This window comes from Sorex fumeus, unplaced genomic scaffold (genome assembly GCF_029834395.1).
Source record: "Sorex fumeus unplaced genomic scaffold, SorFum_2.1 ptg000061l, whole genome shotgun sequence".
In the NCBI taxonomy this organism is placed as follows: Eukaryota; Metazoa; Chordata; class Mammalia; order Eulipotyphla; family Soricidae; genus Sorex; species Sorex fumeus.
In genome coordinates, this window is record NW_026606118.1 from 54,234,839 (window position 1) to 54,255,635 (window position 20,797).

At 43.6% G+C, this 20,797-nt stretch overlaps 1 protein-coding gene across 1 annotated transcript in view; it reads left to right on the forward strand.

The window, feature by feature from the left end:
- The first annotated feature begins 1,213 nt into the window (after positions 1–1,213).
- Positions 1,214–20,797, forward strand: part of RCAN2 (regulator of calcineurin 2) — a 310,286-nt gene continuing 290,702 nt past the window's right edge. The window contains exon 1 of the mRNA XM_056126138.1: positions 1,214–1,321. The gene's annotated coding sequence lies outside the window, so the exon portion shown is untranslated. The remainder of the gene's footprint in view (positions 1,322–20,797) is intronic.

Genomic DNA, 20,797 nt, shown 5'->3' on the forward strand with positions numbered 1-20,797 from the left:
AGTTCTGCAGTCCCCCGAAGTTCTGCAATCCGAAGTTCTGCAGTCCCCGTTCCTGCCACCCACGCCCCCCCCCCCCCCCCACACATACACACACGTTTCCTCCCTGCTCCGAGGCGCTCAGAGGGAGAGACTTCAGCCGCATGCCGAGTTGGCCAAACGGTAACTGCACCTTCGCCGGGCTCACAGTTCCCGGTTTCGGGGGCCAGTAACTGCACCTTCCGCCGGGCTCACTGTTCCCGGTTTCGGGGGCCGGTAACTGCACCCCTGCCGGGCTCACAGTTCCCGGTTTCGGGGGTCCGGTAACTGCACCTCCGCCGGGCTCACAGGTCCCGGTTTCGGGGGTCCGGTAACTGCACCTCCGCCGGGCTCACAGTTCCCGGTTTCGGGGGCTACCGGTAACTGCACCTCCGCCGGGCTCACAGTTCCGGGTTTCGGGGGGCCGGTAACTGCACCCCGGCCGGGCTCACAGTTCCCGGTTTCGAGGGCTACCGGTAACTGCACCTCCGCCGGGCTCACAGTTCCCGGTTTCCGGGGCCGGTAACTGCATCCCCGGCCGCCCGCGCTCTCCCCCGGGGCCTTCCCACCCCGGGGAAAGCCCCTTCTGCGCCCCGGGCCGGCTGACCGGCCGGGGCAGCGCGCGCCGGGCACCCGCCACCAGGGGGCGCCAGCGCCCCCGCCCGACCCGCCGCAGGACCCTCTGGGGAGGGGCGTCGCGACGCTCCCTCAGCCCGCGCCGGCCGCTCGGGTCCTGTCACCTTGGGAAAAGTCTCCTCCGGAGGCGCCTCTCGCGCGGTGGCCCCCGCCGCCCCCCGTCTCCGCGGCGTCGCCCCCCGCGTCCCCCCGGAGCCTCCCGCAGCCCCCCAGCGCGCTCCGTCACCGCCGCCGGCCTCCGAGGGACCCTCGCGCCGCTTCCCGCACACTCGCTCGGGCGCGGGCCGCGACGCGGAGCCTCGGGGGTCCCCGGCGGGGTGGGTGGGGGTCGGCGCCGGAGAGGACCCGCGGCCGCTCGGGGCGCCCCGAGGGGGACGAGGTAAGAGCCGGCGCGCGCGCGGCCGGGGGCGCGGCCGGGGAGGACGCGGGGCGGCCCGCCTGCGGGGGAGGGGGGTGGGGACCGGAGCCGCGGGCGCGCCGCTGCTTTGTCCCGGGTAACTGTGACGGCGGCGACGGCGGTGGTGGTGGTGGTGGCGGCGGGAGCGGCCGAGCGACCCCCCGCGCCCGCCCCGACGCGCGCCCGCCCGCCCCGGCCACCAGGTGCGCCCGCCGCGCCCGCGCTCCCCGGCCGCCGCCCGAGCTGCCCAGGCGCATCGCGGACGCCCACCAGGTCGGTTATGTAACGGCGCCGGACCCGGGGCGGGGATCGCGGCGGCGGGGGTGGGGGGCAGCCCAGCGCCACCTGGCTAGAAGAAGGGAGGGGTCTCCTGACCTCGCGACCGGGTCCGAGAGCCCCCAGGTTGGCATCCTGGAGAAGGGGCGCGTGGCCAAGAGGAGCACCCCCCACCTTCCCCGCTGACCGCTGGCCCCGGGCTCGCTTCTCAGCAGCTGCAGCAGGTGGATCACTGGGTGGGTTGGGGGGGAGGTGGCACCGGGAATGCAGCCTTGGGTGGTCTCCTGGGCAGAGGTCAGGACGGGACTTTTTGGGGGAGGCAGCTGGGACGCCCCCAGGGTCCCAAGACAAAACGGATCTACGGCTTTTGTGGGCGCCTAAAGGAAAACGCTTGGGGTGAGGGGTTGAGGAGAGGGGTGGGGGGAAGGTGCTGGGAGGCACAGCGGGTTGGGAATTATCCCTGCCTGGGATTAGCGGGCTTGGGTCATCTAAAAATAACTTCAAGTTTTGAAAAGTGAAATAGACGGGAGCGAGCGTTAGTGTGCCCGAGTCCTGCGTGCGGGATGCTTTGCCCTAGAAGTCACCGGAGGGGATGGGCAAAACCCAGCTGCCTGATCCCTCCTCGGCTCCCTCCAGGTCTCTCTGGTTTCCAGGTTGCCTGGGTTAGACTTTTAGTTCATGATTTATTCTCCAAGCAGGCTCTCTTTTTCTTATTCCCGAATGAGCTATAGCAGGCTACCTGTTTTGAATCGCTCCCGTTTCCTACGTTGAATAATAGTGTTCAGTAGACCTCCAGCGAATCCGCTGCCAAAGTTTAATTTTTTTTTAAATTGAGGTAAACATAGATTTACAAAAGTGCACACATTAAATGTGATTTAGGGGTACAATGTGACTACTTCATTCCCACCACCGAATTGTTTTAGTAAAAGCAAAGGTTTCTGGACTCCTTTTAACTTGGTATTCATAGTTGGAGAGGAGAGGATGCTAGAAATTTCTAGCTTTCATTCCTCTGCTTTCAGCCAGAATGCCTCTTAACCTATCACAGAAGAGGCTTTAGGAAAAGTAGGGCACTTTTAATAATGCAACTCAACTTTCACACATATTTCATCAACTTTAAAACGCAGGACAAATGTATCACAGGTACAGGGCAACACTTGCTAACCGGCTTCCTCCAGTGTGGCAGCAAAATGAAGTTTAAAACACCCAAGAGCTGGAAAGGAGAAAGAAGCGGGTCGTGCTAACTGTAGAACAAGGCAGGAGAGTGAATATTTGGCTGCTTTTCAGTCCACCCATTGATTTTCTTTAGCCTCAGAGCTATTATCTTAAGAATAATCAGCCATTGAGTTGCAGTGGTCTAAACATGAATTGCACCTTGTTTTTTTAGATACACTGCAAACCACCTCTACATTTTTTGAGCACCTATTACCCCAATTCAGTTCATAGAATTTGGTGATGGAAAGAGGTTTTCAACTAAAACTTTAGGATTCCAAGAATCTTCAAAATGCTGTATGTGCAGGTCCTAACCAAAGCTAGGAGGATGTGACTCCTGTAATGAAGAGTTAAAAGGCATAAGTGGGAAGTTGAGAGCTTTGTCAATTCCAAGTGCACATCATGCTCTTAAAAATCACTTGCATAATCATTTGCAGCTCATCATATATTGCAGAAATTCACCTTATTGAGATCAACTTTAATAGTCATTGAGATCTCATTTTCTCTCTTTTGAACTTCTATGTCACCCATTCAGTTTATTCAATATTTATTTCTTAAGATTCTACTGTATGCTGTGTATGTGGGCTGGAGCGATAACACAGCGGTAGGGCGTTTGCCTTGTCTGGACGAGCCGGGTTCGATTCCTCCACCCCTCTCAGAGAGCCCAGCAAGCTACCGAGAGTATCTCGCCCACACGGCAAAGCCTGGCAAGCTACCCGTGACGTATTCAGTATGCAAAACACAGTAACAACAAGTCTCACGATGGAGACATTACTGGGCCTGCTTGAGCAAATCGATGAACAACCGGAGGACAGTGCTACAGATGCTACAGTGCTGTGTATGTCCAATGCCAGAGACTGAAAAAATGAGGCCTATGCCTTTTAGAAATCTATCATGGAGAAAAGGATTAAAACAATTAATAATGATCAGTGTGCTGAGTGTTTAATGGAGATAGGAACCTCTTTAGTGAGAGCTCAGGAAGAGAAGGGTGGAGGAACTCTGGAAGTGCTTTAGGAAAAGTTCACATTTGGCCTACATCCCAGTAGTTGTTGGGAGTTGTCTAGAGGATGAGCTTGTTGGTTCACATAGAAGAAAGGTCACATTCGAAGAACACGTAAGTGTTATGAAGCATAGGTGGCAGGAGATTTGGGGGATACTGGTAAGCTTGGGTTGTGAATATACACAAATGAGAAGAAGAAATCATGCAGCTCTTATGAGGAAATTATTTGATCTAACAAAAGTGACTTTGAGTAGGTGGGGGTGGCAAAGAGAGATGAGCTCATATTAGAAATTATTGAAGTAGTCTAGGCAGAAAGTAGAAGTGTGTCTGATGTAGGTAGTATGGGGAAGAAGGAAAGCTGCAGAGAGCTATTTCTAAAGGAGAATTAGTGGCAGTAGGAGGTAGTGCAGTGAAAGTTCTCAGTGGAAGTTTAGATGTATAAATAGATGATTATGCTTTTAACTGAACTGGGAAGTAAATGAGGAAGGGAGATTTGAAAATGATGTGGAATTTTGATTGTTCACTGGAAATTTACCTGTAATGTCAGGCATAGGTCAGCTTTGCACCTTCATGCGACTTTTATATAACATAGTATGCAAGTCCCAATCAGAGCTATTAGATAAGAAAAGAAGAAAAAAGAAAGCAAGCATAACTTTCTCTACATACCTATGACATAAAGAAAATGCAAAGACTTCATCAAAAACTTAACTAGTAAGCAAAGGTAGTAAAATTGTAGGAAATAAGGGGATAGAGCAATGGTACAGTAGGTGCTTTTCCTGCATGTGACTCAGCTGGGTTCAATCCCAGGCATCCCACATGGTCCCCTAAGCCCTCCAAGAGTGACTCCTGAGGGCATAGTCAGGAGTAATCCCAGAGCTTTCCTGAGTGCACCCTCCTGTGCCAAAAAGCCTATAGGAAATAAAATTGATATAGAAAATAACTTGCATTTCTATATGCTAAGAGTGAACTTTCGTGAATAGAAACTAACAAAAGCATTCTGTAATTGCATCAAAAAGAATAAAATGCTGACATAAATTTAGCAAGGAGTTAAAAAAATCTGTACATTGAAATAAGAAATCAGTGAATGAAATTGAAGGAGACAAAAAGTAATGGAAAGATACTGTAAACTGTCATACTAGAATAATTAATAGTAAAACTACCCAAACTACTCAAGGTAATATACAAATACCGTGCAATCCCTGTTAAAATTCCAATGATATTTATCAGAGAAAATGATTCTAAAATTTGTGCAACCATAGAATATCTCAAATAATCAAACATATTGAGAAAGAATAGAAACATAGTGTAAAAAATCTAAGCATGCAGAAGGTTGTGGGTTCGTGGGCTCTCTGGACGGCTCTGTCTCACTGCCCTCGTTCCGTGCTCCTGAGCTGCTGTGCATGGCCTGGATCAGGATGGCTGTTCTCTCTCTCAAGCTTGAGCCCCTCTCGCTCTGACTCTGGATCTCTGTCTGGGCCTATAGTCTTAGTTTATATAGCAATCATGTAAGGCTGTGACACGAAGGTGGGTTGAACATTAACAAATCAACAAATCAACAAAGAGAGGTAGGAGATTAATTCAAGGATAAAATCTCATCTACAGAGATTACTTCAGATTACTAGGAGATTCGCCCAAGGGTGGAATCCCAACAAGGCTGTGTTCTTCCCTCAGTTAGTAATCTACTTAAATAGTTGTAATAAATCTACTTCTAATATTTCTAGCAATGTCATTCTGTATGAGCACAGTAAGAGATATAAACTTAGTTTGGTTCTTCCTGAGAACATCTCACTGTACATTCCGCAGTCCTCAGGCCAGGTTAGTCTTCCTAGCCCCAGCGGGTCCTAGTCTCATTGTTACTTACTTTTGGATCATGACAGCATTTGTCCATGATCATGTCCTAAACTTATAGTTGAGTATCGTGGCTCTTTGGCCTGGCCCATTTCGATGCCAGGGTAGCTCACTGCTTGCCCTGGGTCCATTCAGTCCCTCGTCGGGACCCTGCTTTTGGGGTGCTAGGAACTAAGGGCAACTGAGTCAAGAAAGCAGATGCCCAGGAGTAAATATTATTCGGAGTCAATCAACTCCCAAGTTACAAAGCATAATATTAACTGTCTTCCTGCGTCCATACAGAAAGGACATTGCTTTAAGGTAAATTATTCAAAAGACATAAGGAGAGGAGAAAGGCAATATTAACTGATAATACAAGTTCAGTGCCCTGGGATGGGTGTGACCCAATAAACGTAAGCTACCTGAGGAAGGAAAAACAGTGTTATCCTACACCATAGAAATAAGAACCCTGTATTAAAAAGTTATAGCTATACTAACCAAAAAATTATAATGTTGGAATAAAAGAAGACATCTATCTAAATAGAACTGAATAGTGAGAACAGAAATAAGTCTATTCATGTATGTACTTGAGTAATTTATGACAAAGGACTCAAGAATATGATTCATTTACAACAAAGCTATGTAGGAAAAGGATAGTCTTGTCAGTTAAGGGTTCTTGGAAAACTAGGCAACCATATGCAAAAGACTGAAACTGGAGTATTATTTCACCCTAAACACTTAAATCAACCTAACACGAATTAAATTCTTGAGCACATAACCTTAAAGTTCCCTGAAGAAAACGTATTGAAGATCATTCAAATGATTCTTTGAATTTGTCACAAAAGCCACCGTTACAAAAACAAATGAGTAGGGAAACACTGGTGGAGGGAAGTTGACACTGGCTATGGGATTGGTGTTGAATTATTATATGCCTAACACCCAACTATCAATAACTTTGTAAATCACAGTTCTTTTATTAAGTAAAATTTATTAAAATAAAAATTATTAAAAATAAAAACCAAAAACAAGTCGGACCTCATCAAACTGAAAAAGCTCCTGTTCAGTATAAGAAAATACTAGATGAAAAGGCAGTGCATAAACTGAGATAAGAGATTTGCAGTTCTTTTATATGCACTGTAGCGCTGTCCTCCCATAGTTCATCTATTAGCTAGAGCCGGCATCAGTAATATCTCCATTGTGAGACTTGTTGTTACTGTTTTTGCCATATCGAATACACCACGGATAGCTTGCCAAGCTCTGCTGTGCGGGCGGGATACTCTTGGTAGCTTGCTGGCCTCTCCGAGAGGAACAGAGGAATCAAACCCAGGTTGGCCGTTTGTAAGGCAAATGCCCTACCGCTGTGCTATCGCTCCATCCCTCTTTTATATGATAAAGAGTTAATACCTAAATTATATAAAGAAATCAAATATGGGCCAGAGAAATCGTACAGGAACTTCGGGACTTACCTTGCATGTGACTGACTGCCAATAGATTCTTCGTCTTTTGAACTTCTCCAGAAGTGACCACTGCATGCAAAAGCAGAAGTAAGCCCTGAGTATTGCTAGATATAAACCAAAAAGCAAGAGTAAAATCCACTCAAATAACATACAAAAAAACAAACATTGTCCTCTCGTTGCTCATCAATTTGCTTGTGCGGGCCCAGTAAGATCTCCATTTTGAGACTTGTTACTGTTTTTGGCATATTGAATACATCATGGGTAGCTTGCCATATGGGCTGTATGGGCAAGGTACTCTCAGTAGCTTGCCGGGCTCTCTGAGGGGGCGGAGGAATCAAACCCAGTTCGGCCGGGCTGGCTGTGAGCAAGGCAAACGCCCTAATGCTGTGCTATCGCTCCAGCCTATTATCAAATAACATAATAGCAAAAAAAAAAAATCAACTAGAAATATACAGGGGCACTCAGCATGTGAATCAAGTGATAGAGCACAAGCCTAGTATGTGCGTGGTCCTGAATTTGATCACCAACTCCGATTACTATGGTACCCGATCACTGCTGGGTATGGCTCCTACATTTTTTTTTTAAATAAAAGCACATCAGGAGGGAGGATGTAGCTTCTGGTAGAACTTGTGTACGAGGTGTTTAAATCCCCCCCGCCCCCTCAGCCCCAAACACACTAAGTTGAACAAAATTGAATAAAGGAACCAAATGGACAACTGCCCCCCAGCGCTGTGTAATCCCATCAACAGCCAAGACCCAGAGACTATAAAACCCAGCTCCTGGAAGAGAACAGCGCAGTCTCCTGACCCCGTGCCTGGCTGTCCTCACAGGGGCCCCTTGGAGGAGGGCGGGTTGAGTTCCCCTACCTGCCCCGAGCAGAGCTCCGGCAGCTGAAAACCTCCAGAACCAGCCACAACCATGCTGAGACCACTCTCCACATGCATGAAGGTACCGGCAGAGGAACAAAGGCATGCGGGTCCCGGGGCTGAGATCTCCAAGCCTGCTCAGATTGGGTCTGAGCATCCTCCACCCAGATCCTCCGTCTTCCAGTAGGCAGGGGTCACACCCACCAACTTCCCCCCAGCACCATGTAATCCCATCAACGGCCAAGACCCAGAGACTATAAAACCCAGCTCCCGGAAGTGACATCTTATTATCTCATTCTTACTTTGGACAACCTGGCAGGCTACCAAAGGTATCCTGCCTGCATGGCAGAATACTTGAATAAAGGAACCAAATGGACAACTTCCCACCCACCAACTGCCCCCATGGCGTACCCAACATGCCAAATACCAGTAACAATGATGGGTCTCATTCTCCTAACCTTAAAAGAGCCTTGAATGTGGCACTTTTTAGCATCTCAGGGCTAGGACGAAGGAGACATTACTGGTGCCTGCTTGAGGCAATTGACGAACAACAGGATGATCGTGATCGTGATGACATATTCAACCATAAAAAGAAGGACGGGTTGCTCTGAGGCAAAGTGAATGAACTGAATGAATTATGTTCAGTGAGATAGATACATTATTTTTATGATTTTTATATGAGCAATATTTTTTTAGAAACCACCCAAATACATAGATATGGAGAAAGATTGATGGTTGACAGAGGTAGAGAGGATAAAGATGGATGGGTGTAATGGGTAAAAGAAGACAAAAAGTACAACTTCAATTTCTATCTATACATTCTGAGAATGTATAGCATGGTATCACTGTATCACTGTCATCCCAGTGTTCATCAATTTACTTGAGCAGGCACTAGTAAAGTCTCTATTCATCCCAGCTCTGAGATTTTAGCAGCTTCTCCTTATTCATTTTTCCCAATGGTTGGAGGCTTTTTCAGGGTATGAGGAATAAGATCTGTTATAGTTACTGGTTTTGCCATATGGAATACACCACAGGGAGCTTGCCAGGCTCTGCCTGTGCAGGCGGGATACTCTCGGTAGCTTGCCGGGCTCTCTCTATGATTTTTTGCCTACTGTCTGAACTCCATCAAACATGGTGTGGTAATTATGGAAAAGGGGTAGAAGTGTCTATTCGGCTGCGCCGTCTGGAAAGCAGCCTGGAGCATGTCCGCGGTTGGGTAGCGGGGGTTGGCTAGGTCCCTTGGGGCGGGGAGGGCTCTCACCTGCCCCCCCCCCCCCCCGGGGCACCCCTGTGAAAACAACCTGGTGTGGAGTCCGGTGGCATGGTTATGGGAGCCTCATTTTATACTCCCTTCTGGGAGGAGCAGCCGTGAGTTCTGGAGGGTGGTAGATGAGATTATCTGGTGCCTGCAAGGTGTGGCTTATGGGTGTGACCCCTAGGTCACCAGACACTGGGGAAAGCAGGCAGAGGATCTTTGCTCCTGGGTCCCATTGAGTCCAGAGTTCAAGGTCACAAAGTTCTGCATTACCTGTGTCCCATTGAGTCCAGAGTTCAAGGTCACAAAGTTCTGCATTACCTGTGTCCCATTGAGTCCAGAGTTCAAGGTCACAAAGTTCCGCATTACCTGTGTTCTGTGGGATTTCATTCCCACGTGTGGCTCGGCCCAAGTGTCCAGAAAGTGTCCTGGAGCATGGCAGAGATTGGGTAGTGGAGGTCAGCTGGGTCCCTTGGTGTCTGTAGGGCTCTTGCCCACTCCCCACTGGAGCACCCCAAGTGAAAACAGCCTGATGCGGAGTCTGGAGTATAACATGGCGTATAGCATAAAGTATAGCATGGTGACTATAATTAATAATACTGTATTGATGATTTTTTTTGTATTGATGATTTTTAAATTGATTAAAGTTGACTTTAAAAGTTCTTATCCACAAGAATAAGGAACTGTAACTATGTGAGGTGATAGACATTAATTGAACACTTTGTGGTGATTGTAGTTCAGACATATACTCCACCATTATGTTGTGCACTTTGTTCGTACCAATGCTGTTTATGTGAATTATATCTTAATAGAGCTTGCTGAGATTAAATGACAAAATACAGTCTTGTGAAAAATGTAAAATATTGTTTTTGAGCATTCAAATAAAAGTGGTTAGTTGGTGCTTTCATTTTTAAAGGTAATTTTTTCATTCTTGGTGCTGACATCTCATATTACATCCCTTCATTCCTGAGGCATTTGGGGGGGTTTCTTTTGGAGAAGCAGAAGAATTTTATAGCAGGAATTTTTTTCTAACCTTTCCCCCAAAGTGAAAGCATTAAGTGTCAGTAATATGAAGTAGTACTAGTTGTAAAATTGTGAAAATAATTTCAGAGACAACAATAAAAATGTGTACCATGCCAAACTAAATAAGTGCTTACTATGTACCAAGGCAAAGAAATGAAATATCTTGCATAAATTATTTGCATTGATTCTCATGAATATTTTATGGAGTAAACACAGTTGTTATCATCATATAATTGACAATAAAGTAAGTGCAAAGAGAGGATACTTGTTGAGACTACATAGAGAATAAGAGGTGCATACAGTGTTCAAATCCAGGCAGGCTAGCCAGCATTCTGAGTCATCTGTGTGAATTAACAAGATTACAATGATTCCTCCTATTTCTTCTGGAATGGGTTTTTATTCTACACTTAAGTATCTGCGCCTGAAGCTGTAAAAGCAAACAGGACTGAGTCAGGACTCCTGGCGCTCATCTGGGCACTGCACTGGATTTGTTGTGTCACCTCTACAAAGTCACATCCCCTCCCAGGCTCTTGATCACTTGATCACTTGATTACTTGACATCCTGTTACTCATCAATTTGCTTGAGTGGATGCCAGTAACATCTCCATTTGTCCCTGTTGCGTGCTAGTGTAGCCCAGTGATGTCTGCTCATTCTAGGAACACGAAGAGCTTCAAACCGATCTGTCAGGGACGAAGAAGTCTGACCATCTCATAGGTGGGCGGCCACGCGGTCTGTTGCGTCCTGTGGAATCCACCTGGTAATGGCTCTAGTCCAGTGGTCGTCTCCAAATCTCATTATGTGTCCAGACCATTTGATTTTCGACGCCTTGGCAAATGAGACAGCATCCCTTATTCTTGACCATCAGTGGAGGTCAGAACTCCGGATTCTTTCTCTCATTTGAGTGAAGCGTGATACTCTAAGCATAGCTCTTTGAGAGACCCGAATAGTATTCTCATCCTGTTTTCATAGGGCCCAGGTCTCTGAGGCGTATGTTAATGCAGGAAGAACAGTGGAATCAAAGAGATGTGCCCGGAGCCGGAGGTTCTTCATCCTCTTAGCTATTTCTTCAATGCTCTTTTTTTCCCATAATTTTATTTAGTTTTTCTTCTTATATTTATTTATTGAATCACTGTGGGAAAAGTTACAAAGCTTTCAGGTTTAAGTCTCGGACATACAATGATCACACACCTCTTTCTTCATCAGTACTCATTTTCAACCACCAAGAACCCCAATATACCCCCCTCCCACTCCTCCCAATTCCTGTGAGGCAGATGATTTCCACTTAGCTCTTCTCTACATTGATTACATTCATTATTTCAACAAAAGATGCACCATTATTGTTTAGAATTTCCACCCTAACAATCAGAATTGCTGAAAAGGCATTGTGAAATACTTTGTTTTCTAGAGCTGGTTATAAGACTCATATAATAATTTTGGATTTCTGCAAAGAGCCAGATAATTACGAGATTGGTTTCTGTGTGTCTGTGTTATGGCTGTGCTGGAGAGCTGCCGGTGGGGGGCAACTCGTGACCTTGGTAGGGCGTGAAGGATGAGCCGGTACTGCCCCCCTTCCCATGAGACTGCAATTGCCCCATCACCACTGGCTCATACCTGACTTTCCAATAAGCTCTGAGGCGGTGGCCACCTTGTTTCCAGGGGGGGGAAAAGGCGGAAGGGAGCAACACCCTTTCCCTCCCGGGGAGGCATGGCACCGTAGTTTAATGCATGGTCCATTCACTTTTCTGCTGCAAGCTGCCGGGCTCTGGATTAAGTCCTTTTAACTCTGGAGCCATGGCCATGCCAGAGAGCTGCTCATGGGGGGCAACTCGTGACCTCGGTAGGGCATGAAGGATGAGCCGGTTCTGTCCCCATTCCCATGAGACTGCAGTTGCCCTGTCACTTCCGGCTCATACCTGGCTTTCCAATAAGCTCTGAGGCGGCGGCCACCTTGTATGTGGTCCATATGCGTTTCTGCCAAAAGCTGCTGGGTTTGGAGATTTGTTTATGAGTCTCTGGGATCATGGCTGTTAATTAGCTTGATCAGGAGCCAGAGAGGCCATTTGTAGGCAGCGACTCGGGGTCTCGCAGGGATGGGGAGGAAAGGGCCAGTTCCACCCCCGTCTAGTGAGGCCCCGCATGTCTTGTCACTGCAGGCTCAAACCTGACCGTCCAGTGTCCTCTGGAGGATGGTGGTCACTGGTCCGCCAAGGGGAACAGGCCAAGGCATGAAACCTATTCCCACCTGGAGTGTCCCTGCACCCGTAACCTACTGCAGGAACAGGATGTATTTCTGCCAAAAGCCTTTGGGTTCCGAGATTCGTTTCTGAGTCTCTGGGATCATGGCCGTTAAGCAGTTCAATCAGGAACCAGAGAGGCCATTCCTCCAATTATATAGCTGAGCCGGAGGTGGTTTGTGGGTGTGTCTCCCACATACCTAACTTTTGGCCATTTACATTCTTGGTAAACTTTGCCCCAAGTTTTTGGGGTCTGGCCAAAGGCACAGCATCAATTTTGGGGTATCTGAAAGTCTGACGGTGCCATCAGACTGCTGATGCACTCGCCTCACAGGTACAAATTGACCTGCTGGTGGCACCATGCCCCTTTCTTCGACACTTTTGAAGACGTTCCAAACCGTTCTCTTCGTCCTGCGCAACTGAGGTGCCAGGTCATTTGTCATGTTGACTTCTCGACCTAGGTACACATAACTGTTGCATTAGGAGATGGTCATTTCATTGAGAGCGAATGGAATGTCAGGAATGAGACTTTCTCATAAACATTGTCTTTGTGAGATTCAGCTTTGGTCCAAGCTTTCCACACGCGTGGTCAAAGTTGGCCAGCATCTGTGCTGCTTGGCTAATGTTTGCTGTTATTAGAATGATGTCATCAGCAAAGCGGAGGTGGTGTAGTTGCAGACCGTCTATCTTCACTCCCATTCCTTCCAATCCAGTCGTTACATGACGTTTTCGAGGGTGGCACTGAAGAATTTTGGTGAAATGGTATCACCCTGCTGAACCCCTCTCTTGACATGGGTGATCACTTCTTTGTAGAATGGTGAGATCTTGGTAGTGAATCCTCAAAACAACTCATGGAGGATCCTGATGTATTGAGTCTGAATGCCCTGATTGACTAGGGCTTCGATGACTACTTCCATCTCAACAAGGCTCTACTCATTTAAAATCTGTAGATTAATAGGAGTAGAGGTTGACTACTTGACTTCCAGGATGTCTTAATTTTCTGGTGTCCTTCCATCCTGTTTTAAATATTACTGCTGGAACTGCAGAATTTGGTTAGAACCAGCCCAGTTCTGTCGCTTTTAGGAATACTTACTGAAAAATGAACTCAAAAAGATGAACTGTCCTGAATAGCCTGATATGAACTAGGTTCCAGTGAAGGTGCTGTTGATGTGCCTCATGTTGTGTGAGCACTGTTCAGGAGTGAAAAAGTCACGTGAGCACAAAAGTGGGGTCTATCTCTATAGACTATCTCAAAAGAGTCTATCTCTATAGACTCTTCTGTAAACTCTGATCAGTTTCTTTATTTCAGACGTGCCACTTAAATACTAGCAACTTGGTTTCCTCCTCCTTGGATTATTGGGATGATCACATGCGTTGTCAAGTTATTATGAGGAATGAGGTACTTAAGTAAGCAGGCACCACACCCAAGTTAACCTTATTGAAGATGTTCAGTAAGTGAGGGTAGAACAGTCATGCAGAAAGTCAGCTGAGTGTTTCTGAAACACATTTTCCTACTTCATACTTTCGATATATATTACCCATTCCTTCCTGGGCCTAGAAAGTGGCATAGGTTGAGGAGTTGAAAATGCACAGATCACTAAATACCTTTCAACATGTGAATTTCTCAGGAATTTATTAACAACTTACCTTCTTACACAGAAAGAAGCTCAACATTTTACCACAGTCTTGAACTCTTCTTTAGATAGAGTTTATATAGAGGTTAAGATTACCATAAGAAAATGATATTGCTTAGAGTTGGGAATCCAGGATTTCCTCAGTTATGGCATCAGACATACAAGGGATTTTCTGCTCTGTTTTTCTCTGTGCACACTCTGTTCCTGTCTGCATGTAGAGCTGTCTGCATTTGCCTATAAAATGTTCCATATTCTTTCTCCATTCTTTTATTGCTGACTGTCCATTGTCAAATGTTGTAGATTAAATTATGTTGAGATTTATTTTAAAGATAAAAGCTCTGATTGATAATACAGAGGTTTTGTGTGCATGCATGCATGCATGCGTATATGTGTGTGTGTGTGTGTGTGTGTATAGGAAAAACATGTTTTATTTGAAAGTTTTGAAGAAAGGATGAGAGAAAGAGAATAATGCGCTCAAGAGAGAATGTGGGCTTCTCCAGAGTGGAGAGCCCCAGTACACATCTGTTAAAGTATGAAGGTAAAAGTACACATCTGAGGAGGAGATATGTGGGTGATATACTCAAGTACCACTTGTGCTTGATAGCAATACATGGGCACAGGCAGCACATGCGCCTAGTACAGAGGTTTACCTTGCACATGGTCAACGCAGGTTTGATCCCTGCTACCACATATGGTTCCCTGGGCCCCACCAGGAATAACCCTCAAGCACAGAGTCAGGAATAAGCTCAATACTGCCTGGGGGTGGCAACAAAACCAAAAATAAGATAAAATAAAGATAGAAAAAGCCTTAAATGTATCAGAAGCAGTTTTTAAGTCCTGCTTAAAAGAGTACCTGATTATGAATTATACTTTCTAAAAGTTGAAAGTTTCCAAAAATAGCACAAACCTCCTGCAGTTTAAAGGTCCATAGAAAATATTCTCTACAGTTAGAAGCAAAGAGACTATACTCTCTTTGAGAGCTGCTTTATTATTAAATATGATTGATAGGTGCTGGTTACCAGAAAAATTATAAAGTTCTTTGGAGGATCGAGCCATTCCTTCATATCTGCTTATAATATTTGGAGCACCCTATGCAAAGCATGGGCATGATATGGAAAGGCCTAATTCCCACCCTGGTGCTGTCACTTTCTAACTATGTAATCTTGAGCTTCCCATTGACCTATCAGTCTTAGGAGCTGGTATTTATTGAATGCTGCCTTGTTCCAAGCACTGAGCTCAGCAGGCTATATGCATTGTCTTATTTAATCCTTACAACAACTCTGTCCTGTGGGTATTATCATCACTATGTACAGATGAGCATACCCTGGGAAACAGAGGGAATAAGTCACTCAGGGTCAGTCACTGAGTTGCAATTTTCTTATTTGTAAAATTAGGAAGATAATATCTGCTCTTCCCATCTTACAGAGTTGTGAGGTTGAAATGCAGTAAGTCTGTGACTATGCACTGAACACTGAAATGTTCTGTACAGATGTGATGGTTTGTCATGGTCAGACTCTCCCAAGATATTAGTTATATTTGGACCTGGTATAACACCGGGTCTATGAAGAGAGGGCGAACTTCTGTTCATAATATATTTATGAAATATAATCAGTTTATAATGTAAATAATGACAGTACAGCATCATTATCTTATTATTGTATATTATTCTCTGTATAATAATTATTACTATTATTTATATTATTATAGGGTGGGGTTGGTATAAGGGTTACATGAGATGGTGTATGTAACCTGCCGAGTACAGTGCATGAACCTGGGTAGCAAATGTTATTGCCCTTGTTTTAGGAGACCAGTTTTGTTCAAAGGCAACTTGTTTATTGTCAGTACCAAGAATTGAGTGGGAGGCTGAGCAGGTTTGGGAACTAGATTCTGCTGGTGAAGGGGTGAGGAAGAGACAATTTGCAGAGAAGAGGTATGCCACAGGAATGTTTCAGTAGAAACACAGAAGGCAGAACGTCGAAGTCAAAGGTGTAGGCACGAAGTGAATAAACCAGGATTGGTATCAGAAGTGAGCTACAGGTTAGACATGGATTTTGCTTGAGAAAGAAGTATTTTCCAGTGTCTGCAAGAGGTCTGTTCACTGTGCAGGAGAAATAGAACCATCTGTCCTGACTTTTTAATGGGTTCTTCTTTTGGATGTATGTGCTTTATAAAATTTGTGGTAAATACAAAATAGCATTGAAAGAGAACATTGAACTCACATTTGTTACCATAAGCAAATGATAATTACTATGGTAATTTTGTATATTTGCACTTGACCCTTTACATATGCATGGTTTTGTAGAATTAAGATCATACTCTAAACAAAGAGCTAAAATAATTTTATGTATAATCAGCTCTCGTTTGGGACTTTGTTTTTGTAACCACAGCGCATTTTTATACAGTATTTTACCAAATTTATTTACTCTCTCCCCAAATGTTAAACAGGTAGTTTTCAGTTATCCAAAATGCTATAAATAATACACCGGCAAATTCTGTTAGCATTATTTTCTTCATTTGGATTATTTTCCTAGAATAGTTTGTTAAAATTGGAATTATTGGTTCAAATAGATGGACCTTCTTTATATGTCCACATTACTTTTAATTGTTTTTCCAGAAGGTTGTGCTAATTAACGTTCCCACAAGAGATGCTTGAGAATGAAAATCTCACTGTACTGTTTGTAAGCATTCTTTTTAGTGAGATAGGAACTGGCTGAGCTCAGTGTTTATCACAGACAACCCTCACTCTGGAATTAGTCTGTTTAACAGTCTTTTAAAGTAGCTTTGGCTTTCTTTGCAAAAGAGGAGGATAATTGAGTGTGATAGATTGAACATGCATGTCTTCTTGCAGAGAAGTTGATTTTAGTGGATCCGCTTCTCTTCTGGTAGTTCTTTTCACAAGGATCCAGTATATGGATACTGCAGACTGTGTGAGGCCTGGCCACTGACCACTGCAGTGCAGTACTGAGCTGCTGAAATGGACTTAGATTAGATAGAATAAAGAACCCTTTGCTGAAGCTGAGAACTAGTTCAGGTTGTTTCTGACTTCTGAGTTCATCAAAACTGAGTCTTTTTGTTTGTTTTTAAATTTTTAAAAATTTTAATTTTTTTTCACACCTAGAGAGTGCTCAGGACTTTCTCAGGGCTCTTTGCTCAGGGTTTAGTCCTGACATGGTTCAGGGAATATTTGCAGTAGCAAAGATTAAACCCGGACCAGCCACATACAAGGCAAATGTCCTACCCACTGTACTTACTCTCTGGCCTGAGATTGAATTTTTAAATTCTCCAGAATACCAATGACAAGTGTGTATGTTTGATTTTACCTGGGTCATCTTCCACTGTTGTAGAAACCTTTGGGACAGTTTTGAGGGAATTATGTCTTTTATTTATAGGCAAACAGTTCTAAATAAATAACTAGTAACTTTGTACAGCAGTACCATACACTTTAACACAATTTATCCATGTTTTTTAAAAAAAGAGTAAAATAATTTTTAAAAATAAGATCTAGGATAATCCATTGGAATCTTACTTAAAATTATTTGTTGTTATGCATTTAAAATTATTTCAGCATTCAAATTATGTAAATTATATGAAGATAGTTATTTATATAATTTTGATTTGGGGCTACACTGATGGTGAGCTTGAGACTTTCTCCTGGCTTGAGGATTAAGGCTCCCTCTGGCAAGTGCTCATGGATCATTTCGTGATGAAACTCCAACATGCAAAGCATGTGCTTCTGCCAGTTGAGTTATCTCCCCAGGTCCTTGAATGATTTATTAAGGCAAAAAAGCTTATTTAAATAATTTCCTCCTATAAATTTATTGGGAAGGAAGGCTTAATTAATATAACTTATTATTTTGATTTCTATAATCATTAAAGTAATAAGCTCAGGAATGGGGTCTGGTCACGACAAACCAGTCTAATTTATTTTTCTCTCTTGAGGCTTAATAATTTCCCAGAAATTAATTATTTGATTATAGGTATTAGCTTATGAATTTTAAAATAGTAGTTTCAGAGAAATTAATGATAGTTAAAATAAAATTGTATTTTATTTACTTAACAACAAAGTCCCTTATATTTGACAAGTGAAAGCAAAACGCTAGCTCATGAATATATTGCTTTCCTGCTATAGTAATTACTTGTATTCACTTCGTCTTTCATGATGTGCAAACAGTTTTTTTTTTAAAGCTAAATTTCAGCCAAGGAATAGCTACTGACATAAATGTATTTATTTGGTATCTTTTATTTTCCTCTTTTTTTTTGTCTCTGATTTCTGTTCTACACACAGCTGTTGTTTAACATTAAACTTTAAAAATTGACGAGATGACATTTAGGTGAGTCACTGAATTGAATATATTTTCAGTCAGGTTTTCAAGGTGTACCTTCTGACCTTATGACTTAGCATCAGAGCTCATGGACGCTTAGTAAGGATATTTGGCTTGTACCCCAGATCTTGGGTTGGTTTCAGCCTCTTGAGATAGCCTGAATAGGGGAACTCTTCATTCTGTTATGTTGTCACCCTGCTAGGAGGTCAGGGGCATTCTGGAGGTCAAGGAAGGCGTTCATGGTCTCAATGGCTCCTGCGGACTGGTTTGGAAAGGCTGGTTTCAGGCGGATGTGAAATGAATGGCCAAAACCTAACAGCTCCCTTCTGCCTCCTGCCGTCCAAAGGACCTTGTTTCAAGCCCATAGCCTCTTCCTTTAGGCCATATGAGAATCTCTTAGATCACTAACTGGAAATAGAATGTGAAGAAATTCAGGATGTCTCCAGATGGGCTTTATTATGTACCTATAAAATCTATAGCTTACAGAGGACATGGTTGTTCCACAGGAACCCTGGAGGAAAAGCCAGATTTTGACTGTGTGACCCTCTGTACCTTCATACTTTTCTCTATTAATCTACATGCCTCCTGGAAGGCTTCAACAGCAACCTGCTTTTAGGATGCCTGCATTTTTCAACCTCAGGTGAATGGGCCTCAGGGTCTTCACAGGTGGCAGTCCCTAAGAGTCTCCTTATATGAATTATGTTTTTATTCTTTTTTTTTATTTTTGCTTTTTTGGATCACACCCAGTGATGCACAGGGGTTACTCCTGGCTCTGCACTCAGGAATTACTCCAGGCAATGCTCAGGGGACCAAATGGGATGCTGGGAATTGAACCCTAGTCGGCCGCCTCCAAAGCAAACGCTCTACCCGCTGTGCTATTGCTCTAGCCCCCTGTTTTTATTCTTTGAACTTTCTTTTAAAACCGTTTTATAAAGTATAGCTATCCTTGTCACAAAGACCTTTGTCTCAGGTGTGATCCACCAGACATATGCAATATTTTCAGTGTTTCTTTTCACCTTTTATTTAACCTCTTCCTCTTAGCTTCACAACTGCACCTGGCTTTTGACTTAAAATTCAAGCTGAGATACTCTGAGAAGGATATTTTATCTGAACAAAATTAGAAGCACCTTAATGGATATTTATGAAAACCAATCCCAGTTATTTTTATGACAGTATAAATTTCAAGGGTTTATCATATGGGGGAGAAAATCCGGAGAATAGTTAAGATGAGACATTTTCTAGTTGATATTTAGAAAGTGCTTTAAAATATATTTGGGAGCCCAGTGGGACTTTTTTCCCTAGTCCTTCATGCTAACACCCCTCCAGCTCCAATCCCCACCCCCAATCTACCGTAAATGATTCTATTTTCAGAGAAATGATTTGAAATTGCGGCAGAATCTTCTCTCTGATTGTTTTCAGGGAAGTTCTATTTAGATCTGTCCCCATTCTTCCTCTCATAAACTCTCATTTCATTGAGCCTAAGGCTTTGAAAAGCTCAAACAATATTTATCCCTTTCAAAAAGAATGGAAAAATAGATATAGATGTTTTTCTTCCTGGAGAAAAAGAACAGTCATGTTCAGATGGTAGAATATAAACACTTAGCTAAAGAATTCTTTTAATATTAAAAAAAAACAAGTGGTTATTTGTGGCCATCTATATTTTAGACCATCTACTAAAAGTGGTTTATTTTTTACTTGATGACAAAAATATCCCTGTAATAAGAATTCTTTAATGTTTTTTTATTCCATTTTAATTATTCCTCTTTTGATCAGGCTAGTTCTTGTGGTGAGTTTTCAAAAAAGTCAATAAAATCGTGTCTCTTTTTGTTTTTTGGTTTCTACTTCTAGAGATATTTGTATATATATCCTAGGCATTGTTTAAGTGAACAACTCTTATACCTCTTTATCATGCCTGTATTGATGCTGCTTTATTTTTAAGAAAATATGCTATTCTATGGCAAAGTTATTCTTACATTGTAGCATTTCTGTCACTCTTGTCTCTTGTCTGTCATGTCATTATAAATGCTTCCAAACACTTACATTTCTTTTCCCAATTGAAAATTGACTTGTATGGCTTCTTAGAGAACCCCAGGAGACTGATAGCAATAACTGAGTCATGGCTGTTGGAGACCAGATATTATTTCTTCAGCTTCCTATTCTAATAAATAATGAACTGCAAAATTGTTTATACATAAATAAGAAACAACACGAATAACAAAGAAGCAACTGCATGTAATTTTCAGCTATAAAAAACTTATGAAAATGCTATATATAAGTTTATTGTCATAAAGTTGCTTTGCTAGTGAGAAGCTGGTTAGAGCATAATGCCCTGGATTATAATGGAATGTTCTCTTGTTCTTGATTCCTTGAATCCTAGTCTTCCTTCAGTTCCATCTTTTCTAGATTTCCTCAATTTTTGCGTTCTCAAGAGAGCTATCGCTTTTTGTATTGAACCTGTTAAAGCTGTATTTATGGCCTTTTCTCAAAATTGGACCTTGTGCCACATCTGTATTACACAACAAAGAACTGTGTGCCTAGCATCAGTCTCTATTTCCTGCTGGCATACGTATTGAAGCCTCTGTCAAAAGCTCAGATTCATTTGAAATGCTTCTGACTTAGTAAAACAGTCCATCCTGCCCTCCGTT